Raw genomic sequence first — 14,665 nt, forward strand, 5'->3', positions numbered from 1 at the left:
TGTGAAGTTGATTGAATGTGGCTCATGCTAGGCTTGTCTTACAAAACATGGCCTATATTGGGCAAATATTTTTTTATGTGGCCCTTAAAAAAAATGGGTGAGCGTTTCCTCCATAGGGAACTAGCGTCTAGTACTGCAGTACCAGGTTGGCACCAGAAGAGCCAGAGCCGGCCCTTGGAGCCAAAAATTAAATTTAATAGAAAATGTTAAAGTTCAAATGACAAAGTTCAAAGCACAAGGAAATACAGAAAGATCTGAGTGAGGCACTACATAGTAGAGCAGAGACTTTCAACCTTTTTTAATAAGTGTACCCTGGCAGCTGGACATGGGGGGAAGGATGTGGCGCGTGGCCGGATGCAGAGCAGAGGCACCAGGGATTGGCGAGTGGTGGCCACCACGTGCAAACCCTCCCACTGCCCCCCATGTCCGACTGGCCGGATGGCACCTGTGTGGCCCACAGAGGGGCGCCGCTGCCCTCACTCCACCCTGGCCCTGTTCATGGGAGGTGGCGGTGTGGGGTGGTGGGCGGCAGCACGCCATCCCTGCCCGCCCATGTGTACCCACTAGGGCCTTCCTAAAGTACCCCTGGGGGTATGTGTGCCCCTGGTTGACAGCCGCTGTAGTAGAGAATGGGGATAGGGGTGCGAGTACAGCTAAGTTATATTTGAAACACAACAGTACCACATTGTAATAGGGAGATGGTTTGGGAAACTCATACAGTTAAATAACAATATCTGGGATACAACTTCAGGGGTGGGAAAGAGTCCAGGCTTAAAAAAGTCCATGGAGGTGATTTACTTGAGCGGGGTGGGGAGTGGAGGGGAAGAGGGGGGCAGTCAGGTGGTACCCTCTGCATTGCTTTTGGCTGGCGGTCTGGTGGGATCCACATACTGGCACTGTCTTGTGATGTGTTCTACATAAATATCCCTTGACCGTTGGATGGTGTTGGACACCATGAGGCACTGCATTAGATTGGCATAGTGGTGGGATATGCAGCATTTGATTTTGGGATGCTACATTTGATTTTAGCCAAAAAGGCTGGGATACTGATGGGAACCTACTACAAGGTAAGTGCAGCCCACCTGAATAAGATTGTGCCCATTGTGATCAGTCCCTATCAGCGCCAACTCTTTTTCAACTTATGGTGAACCACCACAATGAATACATTTTGACTTCCTCTTCACTCCCACAGCTGAGCAGAGCCCTTTTTTCCCCCCATTTTCAATGATTCCCATTTCCTCAGCCTTAAATGTCTGGCAAATGACTGGTGTGACCACCATGGTGTGATCCCTCCATGGGATGGAGCTGGGCCAGGCAGCCCTGTGCCTCATCTGCATGTACATTTCTGGGGGGGTCCCAGGACTTGTGACAAGAATACCTGTTCCACTCGTGAGTGGAGGCAGGGAGTTAATTAGCACATAGGTCCTTTGTGGAAAGTATCTGAAGTACCCACACATACTGAGCAGTGCTGGGCTGGGGGGGTCACCATGGCTTCAAATGCTTGAAATGTTGTTGACTCTATTGGGGCCCAACCCAAGGAACTATGCAATAAATCATGAGCCTTTCAGCTTTAGACTAATATTCTCTACCATTTGTACTATGTGTACATAGGTACAAAAGTGCTGCTCAAAGGTATGTTTATAAGTTTAGGGAGTTCCTCTGCTGAAACTTGTAGCAGTTTGCAAAAAAATGTATAATGTATCAATTCTGGATAAACTAAGCCTGTACATACCCATATACATTTGCCTATATGCAAAATTACTACATGTATGCTTATGCATTTCAAATTAATTTCTGCTTGCTCTTTGCAGCTTCTGCCCCTCCCTCCTTATTGTCATGCATTCAGGGAGGGAACAGACCCGAGCAGGGTCTGACAGTAAGCGATGGGGGGAGGACTGCAGGGGCCAAAAGTTAAAGGGGCAAAGGGCAAGGGCACTGCCTTCTCTGCTGTAGCAGTGGGAGAGTGACAAATTCAAGACAAACCTCTGATGATTGATTCTATACCTGAACTATTATAACAAATTTATAAATTTTCCATATATAGAATCTAATTATTGGGTGATTATCTTAAATTCAGAGTAATTTTAGATTTGAGTAAATATGGTAGTTTGTGGTAGAGGAAACCATTCAAGAAGGGGGAGGGTAGTAAGAGGGAAATTGGTAGGCGTTTTTAATCATCCATGGTTGTAATAAGTTTTAAAGCCACTGCCTGTGTTAATCCAGATTTTTTTTTTACTTTCTGGTAGGGTTATGAATTTTTTTTGTAGGCCTACCTTTCTTCTGGAAGTGTTTTGTAAATTCTTGTTGAGCATGAGGATTTTGAGTTCAGAAAGGGAGTGGCTGTTCTGTTAAAGGTGTTCTCCTACTGTTGTTTGTGTCTCTCTTTTTATATTTTTTCTGTCAAGAGTTCATTCGGCTGTGTAGTTCCTGTCTGGTTTAATTTGCATACTTTCCATGAGGGCTTTTGGTGCACTGATTGATTTAGACCATGTCCTGTAATTAGATATGTAGGATCCATGAATTCTGATGGCTATATTTTGCAGGGTGTTGTTATGGCACTAGAGATTTGACAGGTTTTGCATTAATTGCTACGCAGTGTTGCACAGCAGTGTTGCATCCTATTTGGAGTCTGTTGATTGGAGGGACATTTGCTTCTGAAGAGGAATTTGGCCTGGTCTGGGGGTTGCTTGAAGGCCCAGGGTGGGCACTTAGGAATATTTTCCTCAATTTTTCCTGTTTGAAACAACTTTGAGACCAAATCTAGCTATATATAATTTAAAATGTTCTTAGGTTAAAAAAGAAAAAAAGAAAAATCAGTGTTTCAGTTAGCCACCAAGCCTACTAAGCAAATACTTTACACCTGTGTTCATGAGTCGTGGCCCTGGGACTGATATAAGTTGTCAAGTCCAGAAAGAAAGGTTAAGGACATGAGAGAATTTTGAAATGTTGGTGGCTTAGTGGTCATGAATGGAGCATGATAGATGGTGACAAATTGGGAAGCTGTGCATGGATGAAGGATATTCAAGTGACTTGCAGAAAAGCAAGGAAGAGAGCAGTAAACACCATGTTGAAAGAATGATGATTGTAAATGGGGGAACCAGTTCAGAGCTGTAAGTGTTAAGGTGATAATCTTTTTGGCTAGGGGTGTTGAACTTGTCTTCTGCCCTGGGTTGCATCTGCCCTGCCATGTTCCTTATGAGCTAAATCCAGCCCAGACCCTGGGGCAGTGGCAGCCACTGTGGCAACAGCAGTGGGCAGCCATAAAGGCAGTGCAAGCTGCAACAGGGTCATGTCCGCTGGGACCACAGGGCCCTGGATTCTGCAGCTGGTCCTGCCCCCAAATTCCCTGGCCTTTTCCAATTCAAAATTTTCCAGAAAACCCTCATCTCTGGCTTATAGTAACTTTTCTGGTTGGAAATGGTGTTTCCTGTTTTCTTGGGCTTTGCTTGTGCTTCCTGTTCTTGGAGGGCTAAACATCCACTGATGGCAGTGGGATTAAGATTGGGTTCTGAGTTAGAAGTCTTTTTGAACAAAATGTGCAAGTAACCGTTATGGAAATGACCATGAAAGCAGGCTAAACATCATAGATAGCAACATTGTAAGGCGAAAATAGAAATCTCAAATGCAACGTGTTTTTTCAAAACTCTGTGAATGCAAAAATGCCTTGGTAAGGATAAGGAAGATTCCATAAAGCATTAGAGACACTGTTGAGTATAAAAAAGTTATGCTGAAAATCCTTCCCCTTTCCTAATAGTTACTTTTGATTATTCGAAATGGAAAACAAAAATTAAACATTTAATATATTTTTCACCATTAGTGCCTTTTGTTTTTAGTTGCTTTTTAGTCATTTTACTGCTCTGGATATCATACTGGAACACAGTGCTTCAAAATTTCTGTGGCAAAAAGTTGGAGAGAAGCACCTGAATCAATAGAAATGTCTTTTATTTTTATTTCAATGAAAGCTTTTCCGTTTCTATTATAACTTTCAGCTATATTTTTATCATATGCTTTGGGATAGGAAGGGAGGAAGTTATCAAAGAAGTAATTTGTCTTAACATTGAATTTCAATTATGAACAAGTTTCCTCTACAAATGTATATGAGGGTCAAGTATATGTTGGGGGGTTAAACATCCCCTAGAAAACTGACATTTGACTACTGTTGGGACGTCATCTGCCTTCATTCTTGGCACAGTGGACTGGGAAAGAGAGTTTTTTTTTATTCAGGACTCTACCACTGACTTGCTGCTAGACTTTGGGCAAGTCCCTTTTCCTTTAAATGCCTCATTTTTCCCATTTTTTTAAAATGGTAGTAAGTACCTATTTTGAGAAGTGCTTTTGGAACCACAAAAATAGTATAATAACCTGATTACAATTTTTCTATTTAATGTTCATAAATTTAATAAGGATTGCAGCATTTGTGTGAATCGTCTGATTTACATCTCCATTCTGAGTCCTCAGTTTTAAATGCAAAATCTCCTGTAAGTTCTTTCCTATTTGTTAGGCAGTTTTTTGCTCAACAATGCTAAATTTAATATTATATCTAATACTAAATCTATGATAGGCTTTTTTAGATGGAAATTGATGGTTGAGGCAATGATGTAACTTTAAATGAAGGAAATTGAATCTCTGGGTGTTAATATTCAGATTCCTTTTGTTGAGACTCCATACCCTCAGTGTAACAATAATAGTAATTAGTGAGATATCAACTGCTTAAAACTGAGGTTTAATGGAAAATCCCTAGAACTATCCTAGTTTTTTAGGAAATAATTTTAGCATTTTGCTAAGCTCAACCCTGGAATGCAATTTATTCAAGTTTTCCTGTTCACAGCAAGTGTATATCAAGAAATATAGAGATCATATCCACTTCATATTTTTCCAAGATAAATTACTAATATACTAATTATAAACTGTTCAAGCCATTTCTTCTATAGTTTAAGAAGAAATAATCAAAAGCACTTGGCCTGAATTTAGTTGGGGTAGCAGTGAATATGGGCTATTCAAACAGTGCTCAAGCCAAGTTTAAATAAGATAATTTTCATAATGCTGTGGTGTGATCATGTTTACAGGAGATGATGATCATGTTAATGTTGGATGGTATGCTAACCACAATTTTGAGCTTGCCCACCTGGGTCTCACTGTGCATGTGTATGCATGTCTTCAAAAAATTTCAATTCATTCTAAAATAGATTTTCAATTTTTACACAAGTCCCCAAAAATTATAACTGTATGTTGCTGTATATAGTTGTGAGCTGTTTTAGAGATCTGCCATTGAGGCAGAGTTTTAATAACGCTGAAGCCATTGATTAAAAATGACTAGTTAATTGACATGTAGTTGGAATACAAAGCAAAAAGTGAGATAGGAAGTGATGTAGCGGAATTAAGGGCCACCTTAGAGATTTGAAACTGAGTGCATTGTATTTTAAGAGTAATATGAACACCAAGCAATGAATATAAGGCATAAGTGAGTGGAGCCTTAGATTTCAAAACTTAGTGTTAGGGCAAACTGATAGAATTTGAACCTACAAACTGCAAGACATGTAGCAGTACACCCCAGGTAAGTACTAAGGGGCCCTTTGGGCATCAGAACTGGGGGGGCACCAAAGGCACCATTTGGAGGGCTCAAGTGCCTTTATACTAATGCTAGGAGCATGGGGAGCAAGCAGGAAGAACTCACACTTCTGCTTGCAGGTAATAACTTTGATTTAGTGGGGCTAACGGAAACCTGGTGGGACCCTACCCATGACTGGGCGGTACACATTGAGAGCTACAGGTGGTAAAGAAGGGACAGGCTAGGGAGGAAAGGGGGTGGGGTTGCTCTCTATGTAAAGGAGCATTATACATCTACCCTAATCAAAATGGGATCAGAGGAGGAGAAAGTTAAGGCATTGTGGGTTAGGATACATGGAGGTCGAGGGGAAAGGGACTTGGTGGTGGGGGTCTGCGACAGACCACCACACCAAGAGGAAAACCTAGACTTGGAATTCATGAGGCAGCTCTCAGAGGCCTTACCATCTAGGGATGTGGTTGTCATGGGGCACCTAAACTACCCTGACATCTGCTGGGAGGAGCAGTCAGCCAAATCCAATCGTTTGCGTATGTTCTTAACCTGCGTGCAGGACCTTCACCTAACGAAGGAGGTATACAGTCCCACTAGGGGGAATGCCTTACTGCACTTGGTGTTGGCTATGGGGGAGGACCTGGTAGGGGAGCTGCAGATTTGTGGTCACCTTGGGGACAGTGACCACCAATCAGTCGAATTCACCATAAAGCATAGTGTGGGTAAGATAACTTGTAGGGTGGAAGTGCTTGACTTTAGGAAGGCTAACTTCAGCGTGTTTGGGAGTTTAGTCAGTGATGCACTGCAGGATAAGAATATTGGCAACATGGGAGTCCAGGAAGGGTGGTCATTCCTAAAGGAAGTGATCCTTCAGACACAGAGGGAGATGATCCCAGTATGAGGGAAAAGGGGGAAAAGTGCCAAAAAACTTGCTTGGCTAAACAGGAAAATCCATGGGAGCCTAAAGCAAAAAAGAAGGCATATAGGCAGTGGAAGCAGGGGGAAGCTACCAAGGAGGAGTATACCTACTTGACCCGCACTTGCAGGGAGGCAGTTAGAAAAGTCAAAGCAACTACAGAGCTGAGGCTGGCAACACAAATTAAAGACAACACAAAGTCTTTGTTTTAGGTATGTATGAAGTAAAAGGAAGGCACAGGGCAGCATAGGACCCCTACTAAACAAGAAGGAGCAATTAGTGACAGACAGGGGGAACAAGGCTGAGCTATTCAGTGAGTTTTTTGCCTCGGTGTTCTTGAACAGGGCTCAAGATAAGTCTCCTAATGGGTTCTTTGATGGGCATCAGAGGGACACAAGCCCACCGTAGATGCTGACATGGTGCATAGTCACTTGGATGGACTGGATGTGTTCAAATTAGCAGGCCCGGATGAGCTGCATCGGAGAGTATGGAAGGAATTGGCCAGTGTCATAGCAGAACCAGTGGCATGGCTGTTTGAGCGCTCGTGGTGCTTGGGTCAGGTCCCAGAGGACTGGGAAAGGTCCAATGTGGCCCCATATTTTCAAGAAGGGGAGGAAGGAGGATCGGAGTAATTACAGGCCAGTCAGTCTCACCTCCATCCTTGGAAAGGTCTTTGAAAAGATTATGAAGGATCATATCTGTGGGAGTCCAGTGGGAAAAATAATGCAGCAGGGAAATCAGCATGGATTCGTAGCAGGAAGATTATGCCTGACCAATCTGGTTTTGTTTTATGACAGGGTCACAAAATGCTTAGACGCAGGAGTAGAGGTAGATGTCGTTTTCTTGGATTTTAGCAAGGCCTTCAATATGGTATCTCATCCTATTCTCATAAATAGATTAAGAGGCTGTGACATAGATGTTTATACGGTCTGCTGGGTGGCAAATTGGCTTAGTGGTCGCACCCAGAGAGTGGTAGTAGACGGGTTGGTATCGACCTGGAAGGATGAGGGTAGTGGGGTCCTGCAAGGTTCGGTCCTTGGACCTGTACTGTTCAATATCTTCATCAGTAACTTGGATGTGGGTGTGAAGTGTACTCTGTCCAAGTTTGCGGACGATACCAAATTGTGGGGTGAAGTGCACACTCCAGAGGGTAGAAAATGATTGCAGGCAGACCTGGACAGTTTAGAAAAGTGGGCAGTGCACAATAGGATGCAGTACAACAAGAACAAGTGCTGACTGCTGCACCTAGGGTGCAAAAATATGCAGCACACCTACTGGCTGGGAAGTGATCCTCTCAGCAGCACAGGAGCAGAAAGAGATCTCAGAGTCATAGTGGACTCCAGGATGAACATGAGTCGTCAGTGTGAGGAAATCATCAGCAAAGCTAACCGCTTTTTATCATGCATCAACAGATGCATGACAAAAAGAACCAAGGAGGTGATATTTCCCCTCTATGCAGCATTGGTCAGACTGCAGTTGGAGTACTGTGTCCAGTTTTGGGCACTGTACTTCAAGAAGGATGTTGATAGACTCGAGAGGGTCCAGAGGACGACCACTTGTATGGTGAAGGGCTTACAGGATAAGCCCTATGAGGAGAGACTAATGGACCTGGACCTCTTCAGCCTCCACAAGAGAAGGCTGAGAGGTGATCTTGTGGCTGCCTACAAATTCATTAGGGGGACACAGCAAGGGATCGGAGAGGCTTTGTTCACCAGGGCGCCTCTTGGGGTAACAAGGAACAGTGGTCACAAACTGACAGGGCAGATTTAGGCTAGATATCAGGAAAAACTTCTTCATGGTAAGGGTGGCCAAAATTTGGAATGGGATTCCAAGGGAGGTGGTGCTCTCCCCTACCTTGGGGGTCTTTAAGAGAGAGCTGGATAGGCATCTGGCTGGGGTCATCTGACCCCATCACGCTTTCCTTCCTAGGCAGGGGGTCAGATTCAATGATCTGCTGAGGTCCCTTCCGAACCTAGCATCTATGAATCTATGATTATCCTTTCCATCAAAAATACAAAAATCCCCATCTTTTCATGTTGTAAGGTTCTGTTGAATGTATAGATGCCAAAATAATAAAGTGACAACCACCTCCATTCTTAAAGTTTTAACGTTTTGAGATAAAAATATCCTTATGGGTGGGTTGGAGGTGGTGTCAATATAAACAAGCATAGTAGATCTTTGTCCTCACTCCACAGCGTGGAATGAGGACAAAAATTACAAATATATCAACAGGTACAGTCGTAGCATCTATTCTCCAAACTGCTAGCAGTAGTGGAAGGTTAGACAATGGTGCTCAACCTTTTTGTCCAGTGGGCCAGACGGACAGTGCCTAGTCCTTCTGTGGGCCACATCTGGTCAGTGGACCCAATCTATCAACTGGGGCAGGTGCAGCGAGGGCCCATCTAGTTGCACGAAGGAGAAGCAGGGGCAGTCTGGCCTGATTCAGCCATGCCAGGGAAGGGAGCTTAGCCCTGCTCAAACCTGGCCCTGTGGAGGTGGGAGGGGGGCATGATCCAGCCCCATTGGGGGAGAGGGAGGTGTGGCTCAGATCTGCGGTGTGGGGGGAGAAGGGGACATTGGTCAGCCCCAATCCAGCTTTGCAGAGAGGAGGTGAGGCATGGGTTGGTCCCAGCCCAGCTCTGTAGAGGGAAGGGGGTGTAGCCTAGATCCAATCTCGTTGTGCAAGGGAGAGTCATGGCCTGGCTCTGACACACCATGTAGGGTTTAGGATTTTGGCAGTGGGGAGGTGTGGCAATGTTAATTGCCACTGCTCCTCAGCTACCAAATTTCCCAACCCCTGGGGAGCCCTGCATGCCAGATCCCAAGCCTCTGTGGGCTGCATTTGGCCCTACAGGCCAGAGGTTGAGCACCCCTGAGCTAGACTATGGCTGTTCAGTAGTGAACAGGCATTATCCATTCCATTATTTTGATATCTGAAATAAAATAGTGCATAATTTTTGCTCTGATTTGCATTTGCCAACTCAGAGTCGCAAGGATATTTTATTTTACCTGGCTGAAGAGTCCAAGACAGAAACAACAGCCTGCTGAGAAATATTTCTGAATGACTATAGTAGCAAAATTATTTATTTTGCATTTATGAAAGTATGCAACCATACCCTGGGAATTGGGGCAAACATGTTTGCCTACTGAGGAAAATGTGAAGTCTTAGCTGCTCATGCATGTCGTATCATTTTTTTTTACTAAGTCCTAGGTCCAATTATTTCAGCATAACTATTTAAAATAAACCAGATGCCGAATCAATGCCGTAGTATACAGTGCCTTTGGTGTTTGGTGTCCAAAGATTCCTGCTAATTTTTACATTGAATTTTCAACTGAAATGAATACACATACATTTTACTAGGTTATAGTGAACTTGTATTTGTGCTGAAAGTCTTATTATGGGCCACTACTATCACCCAGCAGTTGTGTAGCTAAGGCAAAGCAGAGCACCAGCCCTGGATACTGATTTAGAGGGGGTGCCAGAATGGTGGCTCTTTGAAACCTGCATAACTCATGTGTATACAGCCTGCATGGTGGCAGCAGCAGAACTCCTAAGTTCCTGGAGTAGGGCACTCTTTTGAGATAATGTAGACACAAGTTCAAATCCCTGCTCTCAGTCAAGCAGAATCTGAACTCAGATTTTTTTCTCACATTCCAGGGAAGTGCTCTGACTACCTGTTTTTTTGTTCTGTTTTTTGCAAAAAAAAAAATGTAAAGGTCTATGTTTGGATCAGGAAAATTTTTGAAATCTCAAGTCCTTTCAGGATGGCCAGTGCTTCCTTTCCACTTCTACTTAAAAACTCTGTCCTGGTGAAATCTCCATGGGTTTCTGGAGTCATAATCCTGCTTTGGACAACATAATATTAATAGACTCCACAAAGTTATGTCTAGTTTTTCTGTTTTGGAGACAGAATATATGCTTCTGGAGTGGGGCAAAAGTAGTAATGAGGGAGTCCAGAGAGCCCTCCTACTCCATAAAGGACAAGTGAAATGCTATGAAAGAAAAGGTTCTGGCTTGTATTATGAAAAAAGCGCACAAACTGCCTTCAGTTCCACCAGCCTGAATTAGAAGGAACTTGACTGATTTAATTGTGCTACTTCAGAATTATGGAGTGACTTGAGGAAAGAATTTGATCCCCCAAATTCTATCCCTGAACCCTGGTGTGTGGTTCCAGATGCAGAGAATACAAGAAGGGTTTGCAAAATGCCAGTCTTGCAAATTTAGAAGTATCCATGAGCAAAGAAGGGACACTTTGATCCCAAGTGGGTCATGGCATAGCTGTGTGCGGGATTAAACATAGCTTGTAAATAAGTGCAATAATAGGCATGCCAGAATTGCTTCATTAAAATGTCATTTTTCCATTATAGTAATTTACAAAGTGTGTTTTACACAGAACTCCTATTTTGATTTGCAAACCACCATTAGCTAGGGCAGGGGTGACCACAAGTGACATGTGCAGCTTTCTCTATGGCATGCAGCAGCAAGGAGGCAGGCAGCACAGCAGCAGACAGTGCAGGGATCAGACCACCTGGTCAATAGCGATCATCACCTGCTGGATTTCACTATCCAACGCAGGGTGTCTAGGGCTCACACCAAGGCTAAAGCCCTTGACTTCAGAAGGGCCAACTTCAATGAGCTTAGGAGACTAGTGGGGGAGGCACTAAGTGCCCAGAAGGTAGAAGAGATGGGAGCCCACGAGGGATGGTCGTACCTTAAGGGGGCGATCCTCCAGGCCCAAAGGATAACAGTCCCTGAGAGAAGCAAGGGGGGTAAGAGTGCTCAGAGACCACCTTGGCTCAGCAAGGGCATTCAGCAATGCCTGAGGACTAAAAGGGAGGTGTACTAGTGGAAGGGAGGAGCTACCACCAAGGAGGAGTACTCTTCCTCAGCCCGGGAGTGTAGGAGGGCTGTTAGGAAGGCCAAGGAAGAGATGGAACTCAGGCTAGCGTCTAGGATTAAGGACAACAAAAAGTCCTTTTTCAAGTACATTGCGAGCAAGAAGAGGGCACCAGGCAATGTAGGGCCCCTGAAAGACACAAACAGTAATCTGGTGGCCACGCCAGACAAGAAAGCTGATATTTTTAACAGCTTCTTTGCCTCTGTTTTCCTGAACAGGGACTGGGATATCCCACCTACCAGAAGTAAGGACAATCTTGGGGATAGCTCTATCAAGCCTTTAGTCAGTGCAGATGTAGTTAGGGATCTTCTGGAAGGGCTAGACACTTTTAAATCTGCAGGTCCAGATGCCCTCCACCCAAGGGTGTTGAGGGAGCTGGCAGGGGTCATTGCGGAGCCTTTGGCTCGGCTGTATGAGCATTCGTGGTCATCTGGCCAGGTGCCGGGGGATTGGAAACTGGCTAATGTGGTCCCTGTTTTTAAGAAGGGGAGTAAGGAGGACCCAAGTAATTATAAGCCTGTAAGCCTCACCTTGGTGCTCGGGAAGCTCTTGGAGAGGATCATTAAGGAGCATATCTGTGGGGGGTCTGCAGGGGAGATCATGCTCAGGGGCAATCAGCATGGGTTCACCAAAGGCAGGTCCTGCCAGACCAACCTGATTGCCTTTTACGACCAAGTAACTAAATCCTTGGATGATGGTGTCGCTGTGGACATAGTCTTTCTAGACTTTAAGAAGGGCTTTGACACTGTCTCTCACACCATCCTCATCAATAAATTAAGTGACTGCGGCATTGATGCCTGCACAGTTGTATGGGTAAAAAATTGGCTGATGGGGCGCACCCAGAGAGTAGTGGTGGACAGGTTGTGCTCAACCTGGCGAGATGTGAGCAGTGGGGTACCCTAGGGCTCGGTCCCCGGGCCCGCACTGTTTAACATCTTCATCAGCAACTTGGACGAGGGGGTGGAAAGCACGCTGTCCAAGTTTGCTGATGACACTAAGATGTGGGATGAGGTGGACACACTTGAAGGGAGAGAGAGGCTGCAACTAGATTTAGACAGACTACAAAAGTGGGCAGACGAGAATAGGATGGGGTTTAACGTAGACAAATGCAGGGTGCTGCACCTTGGGAGAAGGAATCCACAGCATACATACAGGCTGGGGAGTTCCCTTCTTGAAAGCACGGAGGCGGAAAGGGATCTCGGAGTCATTATTGACTCCAAGATGAACATGAGCCGCCAATGCCAGACCGCAGCCAGCAAGGCCAGCCATACCTTGTCATGCATCCAAAGGTGCATCTCAAGCCAGTCCAGAGAGGTGATACTCCCCCTCTATGTGACTTTGGTCAGGCCGCAGTTGGAGTACTGCGTCCAGTACTGGGCACCGCACTTCAAAAGGGATGTGGCCAGCCTGGAGAGGGTTCAGAGGAGGGCCACCCGCTTGGTGAGAGGGCAGCAGGACAGGCCCTAGGAGGAGAGACTGAAGGACCTGAACCTGTTCAGCCTCAGCAAGAGGAGGCTGAGGGGGGACCTGGCGGCTGCCTACAAGCTCATCGGGGGGATCAACAGCAAATAGGCAGAGCCCTTTTCTCCCCAGCACCACCTGGCGTGACAAGGAACAATGGTCATAAGCTGATGGAGAATAGGTTTAGTTTAGAGATCAGAAGGCAATACAGGTACTTCTCACTTAACGACCTACCTGTTTAACGACCTCGCGGACTTACGACCAGCTCTCCGAGCAGTCGGTATTGTACGAAACGTATTGTGGAAACGGCAGCGCGGCGTCTCAAGCCAAGGCACGCAGTATCAAGGGGCGGCTCCTCGCTTATCGACCAATTCGCTTAACGACCTAGTCGCAGGAACGGAACTCGGTCGTTAAGTGAGGAGTGCCTGTATTTTACAGTTAGGGTGGCCAAAATCTGGAACCAACTTCCTAGGGAAGTGGTCCTCGCCCCCTACCTTGGGCATATTCAAGAGGAGGTTGGACAATCACCTGTCTGGGGTCTTGTGAACCCAGCATTCATTCCTGCCTGTGGCAGGGGGTCAGGCTAGATGATCTGTTCATGTCCCTCCTGACCCTAGCTACTATGAAACTATGAAAGCAGAGCAGATCAGACAGAGAGCAAGAAGCAGAACACAAAAAGAGGCAGGGGAAGAGGATTGGAGTGCTTCACCGGGAAGGTGCAGGGCTTAATTTGTGGCATGCTTGCATAAAAGTTTGTTCTCTGTGGAGCTAGGGAACTCTTAATAAAAGAAGTGCAGTCTGAAGCATGAAATTTCTGTGGCAGTAAAGGTTTTGCTTCAGCCAGGAAAATACTTGGTTATGGTCATGTGACAGTTCTGAACAGAAAAAATTCTTTTGAAAACCATCTTAGTTCCGTCTCCAAAATATTCCTCAACAAATTTATTAAACCAACTTTCTGGCTGTTGGCCCACAACAGGCATGGACTAATACTGGAAAAGTACAAGCATGAATTGATACTGGAAAAGTAGTGTGAAGTTACACCCATATTTTAGCTGGCAGTGGGCCCCCTCATATAGCCACCCACAGAGATATTTATTACTCCTTGCTTGAGAATTTAAGAAGAGTTTGTAGTTCCCGTAAGTGGAACAGAGGGGTCTTCATAGGAGGCTCATGTGATACTTAAGCCCGAAATTCTATCTCTGAACCCTGATATGTGGTTCCAGATTAAGAAAAATATAAGAAGGGTTTGCAAAATGCTAGTCTTGCAAGTTTAGAAGTATCCATGATCAAAGAACAACATGGTAATAAAGGGACACTTTGAAGCACTACCCTCAAGAGTGCTGGTGCTCAGTCTCACAGAGTTAAGTGAGAGAGGGCCATAAACTGGCACAGACTGGTTTCAGACAGTTGGAGAGATTTTGAAAAGTTAAACAACCACAAGCACAGTTTACAGCCATGTATATTCAAGTTTACAGCATCTACGATGGGTACATTTTGAGTTGCTGTCTAAAAAACTTTTGAAAATGAATCAAGAATGTTTTTATTAAAAAACTAATTATTTTCCTGTACTAAAAATACACTGTACATAATCATGCAATTCCTCAGTTATTCATTGGTCTATAGTTACTTTTCTCTTATGTATAAATTGCAGCAGTCTTTATTGACGTAACTGAGATGTTATTTAACTCTAATACCAAAGTGGTTTTCTGTCTGTTTTGATTTTAAGTAGAGCTGGTCAAAACTCATAAATTGTTTCATAGGAAAGAATTGACATTTTAAAACTTGGTCATGCTATAAGTTGGAAAAAGATCACATTTTTAAATTTTCTGCAAA

At 44.6% G+C, this 14,665-nt stretch overlaps 1 protein-coding gene across 1 annotated transcript in view; it reads left to right on the forward strand.

Moving 5' to 3' along the window:
- CNST (consortin, connexin sorting protein) overlaps positions 1-14,665 on the forward strand; it is a 102,748-nt gene that overhangs the window by 34,250 nt on the left and 53,833 nt on the right. The gene's annotated exons all lie outside the window — the stretch shown is intronic.

Source organism: Alligator mississippiensis, chromosome 1, assembly GCF_030867095.1.
Source record: "Alligator mississippiensis isolate rAllMis1 chromosome 1, rAllMis1, whole genome shotgun sequence".
NCBI lineage: Eukaryota > Metazoa > Chordata > Crocodylia > Alligatoridae > Alligator > Alligator mississippiensis.